Raw genomic sequence first — 16,259 nt, forward strand, 5'->3', positions numbered from 1 at the left:
GCCACTCCATGGGTTCCTTAGGCTGAGTGTCCTTGTGCTCCCAAAACAAGTGCCTCTGACCTAGGGGGATGGTAGTGGGTGCATAAATCCTTAAAGCAGTGGTTCTTCAATCTCTCAGGCACAGCACCCCATGTGTAAAAGCAAATGTATCGTTGTACACTGTTATCCTGAAGTGCAATTCATGGATAATATAACTTGCTTATCCACTTTTTAAAAAATTAATTCCCTAACTAGTGAATAATAGAGATGATAATAGGATAATAAGAGCGGAAATTAGAAGGAAGTAGTTTTTAGTAAAATTACTGTAGCCCAAGTGTAACTACATAATGAAATATAATGAATCTACATGTAGTATAGTGTGAATGTAACAACTATTAAGTTGAAGCCATTAAGTTACTCTGAAATAAAAGCTATTAAGTTACTCTAAGATGGTGAAAATATTTAGTGAAGTTCTGCACAAAAAGTATTTTCTCAATTTTCATGTATTTCTGGAAAATTCAGAGTATACTAAATTTTTCCAAAAAGTTACTTGGTTTAGGTAATGTTAGATAATACAGTTAGATTTTAAAATTTCAACATTATAAACAGATTTTTAAAAATTTACATGAATGTCAGGATATTTGAATGTCATTTGGGATGCCAGCTCTTAGGAGTGTACATCTGTTCTGTGTGTTGCTCATCCCTAATAATGCCATGGTATTGTGCCCATTAAGAACCAGTCCTTTAGGTTGGTTTTTACTTTTGAGTTCAGATTAATCTTTAGATTGAGTTTTACTTCTGTGTGTAATCATATGCATTAGGAGCAGAGTGTAGAGTAAGATTGGCCTTTTTTTGGTGAAAGTTGAGCTTGTTAAAGACAAGTACTTGAATGGAATGTCACCAAATCTGCAGGGATGGGTGTAGGTTCTACTGAATGAGTTCTAAAGCATAAAAAAGCATTTTTCAAAATACTCTTACTACAGCCTACAATAAGAAATACTCTTTAAATTGTGGCTCAGTTTATGTATATACCAAAACAAGTTTGACGAAGGTGTACTCAACTTTATCATACCACGTACATTCTGAGATTTTACTATGCTAGCCTATTTTTTTCATTCCGGTCTCCATCTTCTTCATCTAGTTGACTAATCACATCTTCATTTTGAAAAAATAATATAAAATGTAGCCCTGGTAATGTGAGCCTATTAAAATTATAAAGCAGTTTATACCAGTTGTCCATAAAGTCTTCTTAAAGTCTCCATTGCTTTTTTATATGTAATTATTTTAACTTTTAATTACCTTCTAATATAAATATTAAATATATTCCTAGGTAATTGAATGAGTTATCTTGCCACAAGGTACTGTTAACTCTTAACCAGTTAAATAGTTAGGACATTGCTAAAAGTAGTAATGCTGGTTTTAGATCGGTGCTCTGCAATGTCTTGCAGGGCGGGGCAATGCAAGACTAGTTGCCTACTTAAGGCCACACAATTCAAGACAGTAAACCCATATCACCTGTAATAATATGAATGCTTATCTTTATAGTGAGTCCATATTCATCTTATCCAAGTGTGGTGTCAACTTACTAAGTTACAAATTAAAAAGGTAGAGGGATTATGTACATTAATATTTTCATTCCACTGGAATTCTGCAGTATTAAAGATACTTCTTATTACTCAATCTCCCACAAGTATTAAAGAACAGACTTGTAAATAGTCCTCTAACAAATATTTATTGAGCACCTGTTATGTGTTAGCCATTGCTAAGTGTAGAACAAAATAGACATGGTTGCACCCTCCGGACGATTATAATCTGTAAATTTATATAATGTAAATGTGAAAATACATTTATTAATGGTTACTATATAATGCCAGGGTAGTTAACACTAATGACAAAGCAGAAAAATCTAACCAAATGAAACTCTTATTCTAATACAGTGTGGATATGTCTATCTTTCCCTTTATATTTCTAATAGTTTTTGCCTTATGCAGTTCCACATAGTTGATGCTAAAAGATGACAATTTTCAATGTTAATTGCATGCTTTACCATACAGAGAAATTGCTGATATTTCTCACTGCAGTAGACATCACTGATAATACCTGCCCTGAATCCCTTCCCTCCAGGAACTATTGTTTTTTCCTGTTCCCTGAAGTGTGTGTGGCTTTAGTGTAGGTTAGAATCTTAAGCAGGTAGATTTCACTCCAGACCAGTAATTAGTTACCTTTGTGTGAACTCTGGGTAAGCTTTTTCTTTTTCACCTTTTGCTTTGACACAACTTCAAAGTTATAGAAAAGTAAGAATAATACAAAGAATTTCTATATACCCTTCACCCAGATTCATCAGATGTTAGCATTTTACCATCTTTATTCTGTCTAAATTATTTTTCTGAACCATTTGAGAATAAGCTGGCATTCTCCTTTGCTCTAAATATTTCAGTGTGTGTTTTGTAAAATATTTAGTGTATACTTTCTAAAAGCAAGGATATTCTCTTACATAACACTAATACAACGATCAAAATCAGGAAATTGGCATGAGTACAATAGTGTAATTTATGGATCTTACTCAGATTTTATCAGCTGCCCCAGGAGTTCCCTTGATAGCAAATGAAAACCTGTTTGTGTGTCACATTCAGTTGTCATATCCCATTAGTCTTCTTTAATCTGGAACACAGGTCCTCAGTCCTTTTTGTTTAATCAGGAACAGGTCCACGTGATTTTTTGATGTAATTTACTTTTGGGTACAAAATTAAGTCCCAGGCATATCTTGACATGTTGATCCTTCTCTGCTTCAGCACTGAAATTTGTGATTTCTTCATGGAGCACTGATTTCTTTAGTGGAAAATGGAATTCAGTAATCAAGATCTGGACAGTTGGTATTGCTACCAGGGTGTCATTGCTTTTAACTTCTCACCGCAGACAACTGGGAAGTAGATGCATGTATACATACCTACACACATCTCTATTTCTATAAATTTTTAAGGTTTATAGGTTAATTTTTTTCTATAATTCTTTATACGTATATATCTTAAATCCATGAGTTGACACTAATATCTCTAATTCCAGCCAATTAACACAGGTCTTTCTGTTCTCCGTATGTGTAATTCTTTTGTGTGTATGTTGTGAAAGCAGGATATCCCCAACATATTTACTTGCTCAATCCTAGAATAAACAGAAAGTAGTCCATAATTGCCAGCCTATGCCTTTGCAAATTAGAAACCTAAGAATTCAAGGTATGTTTAGAGTTCCTTTTTATCTTTAGATGTAGGGCATTTAGTTTGGATACTCTATTCAAAACTTAAGTTTTCCATTCCACCCATCCCTTCCTTTGGTGTAGCTGCTATCACTTGAGATACCATTTCATTCATTTGTTTCCTTTTTTCCAATAGGTCCCCCTGCCTCCATCATTTCTTGTTTCTCTTCTCCCTCCCCCCTTTTTTCCCTCTTCATTTCTCTCTTGTCTCCCCTGCTCTCCTTTTTCTTTTCCTTTTCTCCCTCCTTCCCCCTTTCCCTTCTCTCTTTCCTCCCACTTCTTCCGCTTCTTCTTCCTTGCATGTGTAAAACAACATGGTTGCAAAAGTCAGTATGGTTTATAAAATTATACCAAGAAAAATGACATTCTACTCTCCCCTAATTCCTTCTGTCCTTTTTACCCTGTTTCTACCCACTTTCTGTAAGAACCAAACTTGTGCATCTTTATTTCTTTTTGTGCAAAGGAATAGACACATGTATGTTTTATTTTCTTTCTTATACAAAGGATAACATACTACAGATATCTTTGGCACTTTATTTCACCTGACAGTGTACCCTGGAAATTGTTCCATCAGTTCACAGAGATCTTAACATCTTACAGCTACAGAGTACTCCATTGTCTGTCCCGTGGTTTATTCAACCCCTCTTCTGTGACCATATGCATTGCAATATGTGCAATTACAAACACTGCTGCCATGAATAATCTCGCACAGTTAAATTTTCATGTATCTTCAGGTTAACTGGAAATGGGATCGTTTGGTTAAAAGGTAAGTATGTAGTTTTGCACTGATGTGCATTGTTGCATGCAATCTGTAAGAGGACTAGTTTCCCCATGGCCTCATCAACAGAGTATGTTGTTAATACTTTTAATTGCCAGTGGAAAGAGGAGAAATGCTATTTTAGTGTTCTCTTATTTTGAGTGGTGGTGAATATATTTTAAGGTCTAGATGTGTCTACATGTGTGTGTGCACATGTGTGTTTAAAAATTTTGTCTTTTACTCATTTTATTATAAAAGTTCATTCTGGTATTTTTGACAGCTCCTCAGGTCGTCACCAAGTAATCAAATGTGCAGCAAGGATTGAAAATTGCTGCTCTATTTATATAAAACCTCCACTTCAGCCACATTTATAGTCCTTTCCTAAGGTGTGTGTGTGTGGTGCGCTTGCTTATGCGCGCCACACACACACACCTCCAAGTCAAGGAGAATGTGAAACCTGGTGTTTTTGGTTTCCCGTTTGCAGTTGTTCCCGAAGCCCATATTTTCATTCTTCCTACTTTTCATTTGATAATTTTTGCTTTCTGTGAGCAAGTAACACCTCCCTCCCCTTTAACTTAAGTTAGCTCTATTTCAATGGCTAGCAGAATAGCCTGAACAAAATAACATTTTTTTCTTGTTTTATTGTAATTTTCATATTCTCTGAAGGAATATTCTTCATCTGTTGGTCAGTTTTGCTGGGTGTTTTCGTCTTTTTTCTTCATTTTATTACTGATAGTATCTTAGATGTACCCATTAAAAAAGTTATTTAGTGAATTATAAGTGAATTTTTCTTGTGTTTCTCACATTTTCTGTTGCTAAGCTCCCTTTGCCTGTGACAGCCCTCACTTCAGTTCTTGCACTGGTTATTGTAAAGAAGGACCTGCATTTTAAGGTGCAGGTATATTTTGTCTAGTGCTCTCTCAGGTCTGCCACCACTGGGTGACCTCTATTGATTTCTTCTGTATGGTCTCAGGTGCAGAATTTATCATGTTTTGGTGTCTATGGATTCTGCCTTTTCTATGTTTCAGTGAGAAGGGTCACAACATTTTCCTACCTATATTGTTTCTTTTGTCTAGTTTCCAGGAGGAGAAAAGGAAAGAGGCTGATTAGTGCAGCTATTTCACATCAGAAGCCCTTATTCCTCGCCATTGTTATTTCATTATGATTATGGGAAGAAAGGGAGGTAAATTTATCCTATTATTTTCTATTGGAAACCAGATTTTGGTAATTTTTAATCCTTTCTGAGATTGTTCATCTTGAATACAACAGATTAATTTATTATAGTTTATATCTTTGGTAACAGTCATTTTTTAGTTTTGTTTAAATGTTTGCTTGCTACCTTTTTCAGTGTTTTGTTTTAAACTCTTTGCTTTTGTCTTTCTAGAATGTGTATTTTATTTTTAAATATGTTTTTATTGATTTTAAAGAGAGAGGAAGGGAGAGGGAGAGAGAAACATAGACCGACTGCCTCCTGCATGCCCCCTACTGGAGATCAAGCCCACAGCTGGGCATGTGCCCTGACTGGGAATCGAACCTGCAGTCTCTCTGTGCATGGGACGAAGCTCGACCAACTGAGCCACACCAGCCGAGAGAGAATGTGTATTTTATTTTTGATTCTTGTAGTGGGTATCTTGAGTTTTCAAACATCCATAAACTTGTGTTCTTTGTTCTTTGTCAGTATTGAGCATTCCATGACATGTAATATTTTTAGCCCCTCCTGTTTAAGAAAATGCTTCAACTCTTAAAATTCTGTCTTTTTTTAAAGGCTAGATTATTTTTAATAGTTTTTTTTTTTTTTTTTTTTTTACAATACCTGTTTTCTCATTGAGTAGAAATTTTGACAGCTTTCACTGTTTTATAATCACATTTAGAGCATTTTAATTTATCTCTCATCTTTTTACTGCCTGACCCTGAAGTCTTTTTTTTTTTTTTTAATAATGAAAGCGGCTGTATTATTTTGATCTGACTATATAAATGATACTTGGTTATTAAATATTTAATTTATACAAGTATGAGGACTACTGTTAATATTTTGATAGTCACATTTTTATACATTCCTAATATCCACATAAACAGGGCTAGTCAATATGTTGGGCCTCAGTTGAACCCAAATATTTGACTAAAAGTAATGTCAACAACAGAGGTTTATTAGTTAAATAGATAGCGTATAATAAGGCTAGATATTGACAGAGGATTTATAGCAGCTTAGCGAGGTCAGGGCTTTGGACTGGCTTCTCTTGATTTTCTTAGCCTTCCTATTATAGTTACAAGGTGGCTCTCACAATTCCAGCCATAACTTCCTCAAGATAACTATGTTCAAAAGCAGGAGCAAAGAAAAAACTGGCACTCTTTGTGTCTCTCTTTCTAAGGAGAAAATAAATCTTCCCTGGGAGACCCCAGCAAACTTTTACATTGGTCAGGTTACATGGTCACATCTCAACTGCAAGGGAAGATGACAAAGAGTGCTTCTGGCATTTTTGGCTTCTATATTGAGAGGTAGACTTTGATAGCAATAAAGAATGATAGGGAATGGCTGTTAGACAATGTACAGTGTCTGTCACATGTATATTTGTACATAAGGGGGGCATGTCTTGTGTGGATTTTATGTGGACATTTTCAAAATAATTTGTTTTTTCCTTAACCATACCCACACCCCACATAACCATTACAGTATTAAAAATCTGTTACCTCACCTTGCACTCTTCTTACATATGCACAGATGTGTAGAGTGGAGGGTTAGTCATTGTTTTAGAAAATAGGCTCACGTTATATACATTTATCTGAATTTTGCCTTTCTTGTTTTCTGTATAGTACATATCTTCCTAAGTCAACAGACACAGATTTAATTTGTCATTTTAAAGCTTGCACAATCTATGCTGTGTATGTACCACATTTTATTCAACCGTGTCCTTACTGATGAACATTCATTCTTGTTTCTAGTTTTTTTCCTCTTCTAGTATTGTCATTACAGGCATCCTTCTTATGCTCATGTCCTTATATTTTGGAGCTTTTTTTAGCTTATGGGGCTAGTGACTCCTTGCTGGGTTAAAGAGAATGTCATACACATGGGTGATTTTACATAATTCAAACATGCTATTATAAATTCACATATCTCCCCAACGGTAAAAACTTCCGTTTTATTAATATCTTTACTAGTGGTAGGTGTTTGCTCATTGTATGTTCATTCAGTCAATAAATATCTATTGAGTGTCTTTGACATGTGTCTTATTTCGTGCACTAGAGTGAAAAAGTTTCTGCCCTCACAGAGTTTAGAGTCTACCGAGGAAGACAGGTAGTGAACAAATACAATGCAATAAAACTAATATCTAATAAAATAAACATTGTTCAAATACATAAAACAATCTGTTAAGTAACTGATAGTGTTGTAAAGGAAAACAAAGTAGTGTAAGCAGATGGAGCATTATGGGAAGGGAATTCTATAATTAGATTAGGTGATCAGGGCAAATTTCTGAGCATTTGACTTCGGGGCAAAGACCTCATTTGAGTGAAAAAGCAGCCATGGTAATGTCCAAGGAGAGAATGTTTCAGGCAGAGAGGACAGTGATTTTGTGTTTGAAAATCACTAGCTGGACAGTGTCACTTGAGTGATAGGGATGAATGGAAAGAAATGAGGTCAGGCCCTGGCCGTGTGGCTTAGTTGGTTGGAGTGTCATTCTGTACCCCAAAAGGTTGTGGATTCAATTCTGGGAGGCAACTGATAACTCACTCTCAAAAAAAAAAAATTTTATATTTTTAAAAAGAAATGAGGTCAGAAAGGGTAGTCCATAGTAAGGATATTGGTAAGATGTTAACTGAGGCTCTTAATTCTTGACAATCTGAGGGGTGTAAAGTGATATGTCATTGTTACTTAATATTTCTTAATTTTTCATATGTGTATTTGGACTTACTCTGCTGCTTATTAATATTTACTCTTCTGCATATTTACAGTTCTAGTCCATTTTTTCTGTCAAGTTGCCTTTTACTGTTGTTTTCTGAGAGCTTTTTATTTGTTTTCCATTAGACTTTTCTAAGTATATCATTTAATAATTTGAGTTATGACATTTTTTTCTCATCCACAAATTGAATTTTTTGAAGTCAAATCTGTGTGTATATATTGTTAGTCCTTACAGATTTATGACATCTGCATGAATTGCTTTTTATATAAGTCTCTTCTGCTTATGGCTTTTAATATTATATTGCACATTGGCTGATATTAACAGAGAGAAAAGGTTTTGCCACACTGGGCAAGTTTTTTAACCTCTCTATGTCCATTTCTCATCTTTAAAATAGGGATTATAATCAGCATCTACTTCATAGGGTTGTTAGGACGATTAAAAGAGTTAATACTTCTAAAGTGCTTAGGACAGTACCTGCCACACTACATACTATATAAGTGTCTGTTTCCCAGCCAAGATATCCTTCACTTGCTGAGTGAAAAAAATATTCCCAGATAGGGAAATATTCAGAGACTATACCCACTACCTATATCATCTTAGCAGCATACTCAACAGAGACACAAATGTGATTAAGGAAGAAGCTTAAACTGATTATGTATTGTTAGAGATTTTTTTAAGAATTCAGTACTGATCTTTCGGGGAAGTGGGGTGGGAAGATGATTCCTATTCTCTCTTTTTTTTCTTCTTACAGTCTAGAAGCTTGTATGATTTTACTGTTGACACAAGGTTTTGTGAAGTTAATCTAGATGTGCGTATTTTCTCAAAACAATCCAATGGGGCTCCTAACCTCTTCAGTCTATAGGATTAAGTTTTACTTGTTTAATTATCTTTCATCTATATTTCATTAACTTCTCCTGGCACTCCTGTGATATTTTTATGAGATGCTGTTGGATCTGCCCAGGTAAGTTGTCATCCTTTCTCTTGAGTTCCATTCTTTTGCACGCTTGCCAAGTGTTTTGCGATAGGCCTCTGACTTGACTTTTAATTAATGGACATCAACATAGTGATTGTTCTATGCTTGGCTTTATCTACTTAATTTAAAAAATTTAAATTCATGGGCTGTGATTTGTAATCCGATTTCCTTAAGCACGTTCACTCTGGATGTTTAAGGTGGCTTCTTTGCCCTTGAGTAGTTCCATTTCAGGAGGTCAGGTCTGGGCGTTCTGCTGGTTCTCCCTCACTTTGGCTGCTGGGTGAGGGGCCTTGTTTTCCTTTGCCTCCACTGGGTTCAGCCCTTGCTCAGAAGTCTGGCTGCTGCTTCTCCAGTGTAACTCCACTAGTTCTGAGAGGCACTGGCATTTTCTGTCTCGTAGCTTGTGGGTACGTAAGCCAGTTTATCCCCTGCTGAGAACTCTGCCTTCTTCACTTCTCAGATTCTGCAGCAGGAAGGATTGAGTCAAACTGTCAGTTCCCACGAACTCCTGAGAGCCAGAGATGTGAAAAGGAATAGTTCTAAGATCTGGCATGATCGTATCAGTGACTTTTGAGTCATCATCCCAGGGCTCTTGCTCTTTCCATGGGCCCCCAAGGATTTATCTGGCCTAGAAAGGGAAGTCCTGAGTTCACCCTCTCTGAAGAGATCTAAGCAGACTTTAGGTTTAGCTCATACACTCTACCTGCCTACTTTGGGGAGATAGTTAGTATTTGGCCTGGAGTTGAGAGAGTTGAGCAGTAGGAATGTATTCATACCACCTTCTTCCCAGAAATCTCCCAATCTTGAGCCCTTAGTTTTGGGTCAGTTAGTAGACATCTTTATGTAACTTTTCCAAGAAGGATTATTGGAAGGTTAATTGTCTTAGCTTTTGCATAGATGAAATGTTCTTTTTGTTTTCTTTTGTATGTAAAGGACACTTGAATAGGTATGAATTGTTTAACTTCCTAGTGTTACAGGGTTTTCTCTTTGAAAACTCTATAGATATTGGTTAATTATTCTTGCTGTTTAAAATAGCAGTCAGGCCCACCCCCAATGCTTATAGGGCCCAAGGTAAGAGTTCAAATGGGGACCCACATACAATGTGTCTAAATATTTAAAATGTTTTAAATCAAGCTAACAAAATACATTCCATGCTCTTACCTTGGCAAATTTTCATTACAATGAAATAGAAAAAAGATGTATAACACTATGGTTTTTATATGACAAAGTGCAAAATATCAGAGCTGACTGGATTTAATTGTTGAACATATCTGGGTGTTGAACAGTAAGGTTTGGGTGAGTGATAAAAGACATCTGTGATTAATGCTTCTGTTTCTTTTGTTCAGGTCTCTCCATCAGGAACACTGCTTACTTGGTTCTATTCTCTATATGTTTAGCTACTCTTCCTTTGTATTTTTCTTGTCTTTTCAAATTTTTACTTGAGGAAACTTCCTCATTTATCTTGCCTTCGTTCTAGCAAAATCATTAATTACATTCTTATAATAAGAATTTTCTTATAATTCCTGTTGGCAGTAATACAAATGATAAAAATGTATTCCAAATGTATAATATTTAAACATACTTAATCAAAAATGAAATATTAAAATTATTTTTGTTTTCAAAATAGTTGTCTTAAATATTCAAAATTACTTATTAAAAGTAAAAGGCAAAATACAAATATAATGTCTTAATTTTAAATAAAAATTTTAATTAAATTTAATTTTTTTGAAACTTTAATGAAATGTTATTAAATGATTTATATAAATAAAACTCTTTGCAATTCTAATGTTCAATGTTCATCTTGTTGCCAATGTAAAAAATTGGTTACTCTGGCCAGTGTGGCTTGGCTGGAGCATTGTCCCGTACACCAAAAAGTGGCGGTTTCGATTCTCAGTCAGGGCACATACTTAAGTTTCGGATTCTATCCCCATTTGGGGCATGGACAGATGGCAACTGATTGATGTTTCTCTCTCTCTTTCTTCCCCTCTCTCCTAAATCAGTAAAATCCTCAGTTGAGGATTAAATTTTTTAAAAAAGAATTAGTAATAACATACTTAACATACGTTACTTCTTTTTATACACAAATGTATGAATAATAATGAGTTGCTTAAGACAGCAAAGTGTTGCACTTGTTGTGAATACCTTACTATTTGTGAGTCATTATGTCTTTTTAAAATCTAGTCTCATTTAGTCTCTCTTTACCTAGAATAGCTCTGCCACTTTTCCCCCTTGGCATTGCCAATTAGAAGAAACCAGATCAGTTGTCCTGTCAGATGCCCTACACTCTGGATTTGTCTGATTGTTTAACTTGTTTTTTATCTCCAACATTCCCACTAACTAAGGTTTCGCTAGAATCATGTTAAACTTTTTTGTCAAGAGTGCTTCATGGTTAATGCTATGTATTTTACCATTGCCATCCCATTAGTGAACACATAATGTCAAATTTGATCTCTTGCCAGATTTCTCAGTCTTAAAATATGCTTTCTTTTGCAATAAGCAAGTAATCTGTGAGGTGATACTTTGGTTCTGTGTCAATATCATCTTCAACAACCTCTTGTCCAATGGTTTTAATATCCTTCTGACTTATTTCTCTAAGATTAACAAAGATTTTTCTAATTAATTTCCACTACATTTATTAGCTGACACTTTTCTATAAAGAAATATTTTCCCTCATCAACAGGAGATAAATTATAGTTCTTCCCCAAAGGTAAGGATACATGTTTAATTCTTTCCTTTACAGAGTAAAGAAATGGTTACCTATAAGGAATGAAGAGGGCATGGGGAGAGGAGGCATAGAAGCAAGACTTCTCTGAGTAAAATCTTTTACACAGTTTTGAGTTTATTTTACCATTGTGTTTTGTATATTAAAAAAAAATTCAGAGGCATGTAAAATGTAAACATCCAAATTTAACTCCAGCATTTAAAAAGCCTATTTTTGTTTCATATTGGTAGGGTCCATACAGAGAAAATAATTATTCCAAGTGAATGTTGAATATAATACTTATCTGTGCAATCTTAATAGGATCTATTTCTAAGAACAAAAATTACTGCAAAGAAATCTTAAAACTTCATTAGATCATTTTATTGCTGATAGCAATACTGATAATAGAATTAATCAGGATCCAAGATCTCACTGCCAGAAAACAGAGATACAAATACAATACCAAAAGTTCAGAAAGATCCCTGTAATATTAAATATAAATAAGAACTCATTTAAAAATAGTTAAGAGTATTTCCTAGTTTTGACCATGGAAAAAGCCTAGTGCTAATTTTACTCCAGCCGATGGAAATAAATATGTGATCTCATATAATTTACACTTTATCACAACACTGCAAAGCTGGTGAAATCCAACGCTCCACCTTTCAGATGCTTGCACCTGTGCAACTAGATGGAACTGGAGGAAAAAAACAACCACACTAACTAAATTCATTACCCCTAACCTTAAATGGGCCACAACTGCTACCTTACCTTCATGGTCATGTAGATCCCTCGCCCATTCACTGTGCTACGTTCTTGATTGTTTCACCTCTCTTCTTACACTTTAAGACTCTATCTTGACTCTGACAGTTTTGCTTCCTAATTCTGAGAAAACAAACAATCAGAACACCCTAGGCTCCCATCACCACATCTACCCACCTGTACAATTACATATATCCTGGCTTCTTACCTGCTACTATAGAACTTCCCTTGATGTAGGCAGAACATCTCATCCCCTCCCACCATGCTCAGGGACATTAGTCCATCATTCTCTCCATTATCATTCAGTTGTCCCTTGCTATTTAATCCTGTCAGCATTTAAGTGTTATTTTCCCACCCTATGGGAAACATCTAACCCCACTTTCTCTGCCAGCTTCTGCCCTGATTCTCTGCAGCAAAACTCCTCAAGAGTTCTCTATAGGACCCATGAAAAGATCATCCATATAAATTTATAGAACATTCTCTCTAGAAGGTTCCCTCATGTCCCTTCCAGTACCACCATCTAAAAGTAATCACTATTCTGTCTTCTATCATAATGCCTGATGTTAAATTTTATATAAGTGCATCACTTAATATGTCTAATAATCATCTATTTTGTTGCAAGTATCATTAGGTGTTTTTTTAATTACTTGGTGGTAGTCCATTGTGAGATGAAACTATAATTGACTATAAATTCTTCTCTTGATGGACATTTGAGCTTCCAGTTTTTTACCATTATGAATAATGCTGATGTGAACACTCTTAAAATATATTTTGGTGGACATATGCACTTGTGGGTATGTACCTTGGAGTAGAATTGCTAGATCATAGGGTAGGTGTATGTTTCATTTTAGTACATAGTGTCACCAGTTTTCCAAAGTGGTTGAACTAATTTACCTTCCCATCAGTAATATATGAGAGTTTCAACTCTTTATGTCCTTGTTCATATTTGATATCAACAACCTTTTTAATTTTAGCCATTCTGGTAGGTGTGTTATATATTAATTCTGTGACAAATAATTATATTGAACATCTTTCATGTTCTTGTTGGCCATTTGAATATCCTCTTGTGACAAACCCCTTTAGGCCTTTTGCCCACTTAAAAAAAGTTGGGTTGTCATTTTCTTACTTATTTGGATATGAGTCTTTTATTGGATATATGTGTCATAAAAATCTCTGTGATTTGCCTTTTTACTTGCTTAATTGTGTCTTTAATGAGCATATGTAGTTCTAATTTCAATGAAGTCAGTCCTTTATGGTGTCTTTTGTGTTCTGTATAACTGTCTTAAAGAAATTTCTGTTTTATTCTAAAAGCTTTATTGTTTTACACATTTAGAACTGCAATACACACACACACACACATTAAATTTTGTGTATTATGTTTGTAGGGACCAAGTTTCATTTTCAGTTTGTTCCATAAAACTAAATGTTCCAATGCCAATTTTTGCAAAACCATTTATTCCCTTACAGACTTGCAATGATATCGGTCATAAACTTTTTCTGATAGTTCTGTTCCACTGGTCTGTTTGTATATCCGTGTGCCAATTCACACTGTCTTAACTACTGTAACTTTGCACTAGGTCTTGAACTCAAGCATGTTCTTTTTCAAGCTTGATTGGGCTCTTAACGGTTCTGTGTTTTTTTTTTTGATACCTCTAAGTCAAAGTAATACATATTTGTGAACCCAATGCAAATAACACCAATTTTAGGTTATCAGCAATCAGTTGATAGAAAAAAATTGCTGTATGATACTTGAAGCAAATATTTTAACAAGCCTCAGATGATGAAATCTCACCAATAGTATTTTAAGTTTCCATAGTTCACCTATTCTCATTCCTTCACTCTTCCCAGTCCAATCATGTGTTGAAAGGTATAACATTTTGAAATGGGGGTGAAGTTATTACTTTATAATAGATCCGTAATATTATTCTTGAGGATAGTGGTAAGAAGCTCCTTCAGGTTGTTGGCAGCATGCAGTCCTTGCGGTTGTAGGACGGTGGTTCCCATAACCTTGCTAACTGTCAGCTCAGCTCCCAAAGGCTGTTCATATTCCTCACCACGTGGCCCACTCCATTTTCAAAGGTAGGAATGGCACATCAAATGCTTCTCACACTTGGAATCTCTGACTCCCACTTTTACCAAATGGAGAAAACTATATGCTTTTATATGACTTGCATGATTATGTTAGGTCTACCTAGGTACTCTGTCTTAAGGTCACTGATTAGCACCCTTAATTACTTCTGAAAAATCCTTTTGCCATGTAACTAATATAATCATGAGAGAAACATTAGGGAGCAGAGACCATGGAGGCCATTAGAATTCTGTCTGCAACAGAATTTTAAAGGAACAAGGACAGGATTATGTCTGTATACAAGTAAACAGGTAACATGAGGCTATAAAGAAACTCTAATGTGATTCTTCCTCTGTAATTTAAAAGTAGTCTGAGCGGGGGAAAAATTATTCTCATAAAGAAAAAGAGTTAAAAGACCAAAAGGGGGGTGTTGCTGGAAGGTACAAATATTAAATTGCACATTTTTTGAACAAGGTGTCACTAACCACTTCTTTCATTAATTGAGTAATATAAAGACTATTCTTTAATTCTACTCTCACCATTACAGGATTTTTATGTGTGATAATTTGAAGACATATTTCTTAAATACTTTTACAAAACTGTCTTAATACCTATCTGTCAGAAGTAGTTTCTATAAAATAAAAAGAAAAATTGGAAGTATGTTTGTTTTTCTTTTTCTTAACCCATCACTACAAAATGTATCACTAAGGCCTTTTTCAAGGGACCAATGGAAATCACTCAGGTACACTATAATTAACCCTCTCACAATATTCCAAACTAATAGGAAGTGTGTGACTAATTCTATTCTGATATAGACACTTAATGCTACATGACAATTATTTAAAAGAAGTTTAATTTTTTTTTAAAATTAATATTTATTAAATTCAGGTTAAATTTCTAAATGAAACGTCTATTGTAAGATACTAGGATTACTAAGTAAGCATGAACATGCGTTGTGGAGAGTTTACATTGTGTAGAGTATTGCATTCTAAGAATGAGCTGTCAAACACATGCCCCAAATAAGTTTTGACTCAGAGTATCCAAGTTCACACTAGTCATTCTAACTTGATTCAGAGGGCTTCAGTGTGTTATGTAGAAGCTAATGTCTTTGTCTCCAGTTTTTCATACCTACAACATACAATCCCAATAATAGACCAAGGAAAAAGCAACTTCCCCACACCACCAACTTCCCATTCCACCAATTACAAGCCTCCCTTCTTCTTCCTTATTTATGTACATGCTCCAAGTTTTTAAAAAATATTCTGATAACATCAACTGGAAATGCATGGAAATTGATAAGAACATACTTTATATCCATTTGGGTTTTCTCTGTTTCACTTTCATAACAGGCTTTCCATAATGACTTCCAAAGTTTTTATGAGGTGAAAGAAAGGCAACATGTCATAATAGAAAGTGCCCTGTATTGGGATGCAGGGGGTCTGGGTTCTGGTCCTGACTGCTACTACCTACTTGGGTAATCTTGAACAAGTCTCTTAACCTTTCTCTGGTCCTAATTTTTCAAGCAATAAAATAGGATATATTAGATTATTGTTTCCCAGAGTACATTTCATTCATGGATGTTAAATGGTAAAAGAAGTTTGGGAAAGTTTGAACCAAGTTCAAGAGATTTTCTTAATGTAGGACTTCTCAGAACTTTTAATGTGCCAATGTGTACTGTGAATTTCCAAGGGGGAAAAACAATCAGGATCTTCTAATTGTCAGACTTTACAACTCTTATTGAAAAGCACTTAATAGAAACACTGTTGAGAAATGCTGAACCAAGAAATTTCTGAATGATCTCTCGGCTCCATGATTCTCTGTTGATATCCAGGTCATTTTTCTAACCCTTTAAGGTTCACACTCATCTTGGTATTCA

This window comes from Miniopterus natalensis, chromosome 1 (assembly GCF_054644295.1).
Source record: "Miniopterus natalensis isolate mMinNat1 chromosome 1, mMinNat1.hap1, whole genome shotgun sequence".
NCBI classification, from domain to species: Eukaryota; Metazoa; Chordata; class Mammalia; order Chiroptera; family Miniopteridae; genus Miniopterus; species Miniopterus natalensis.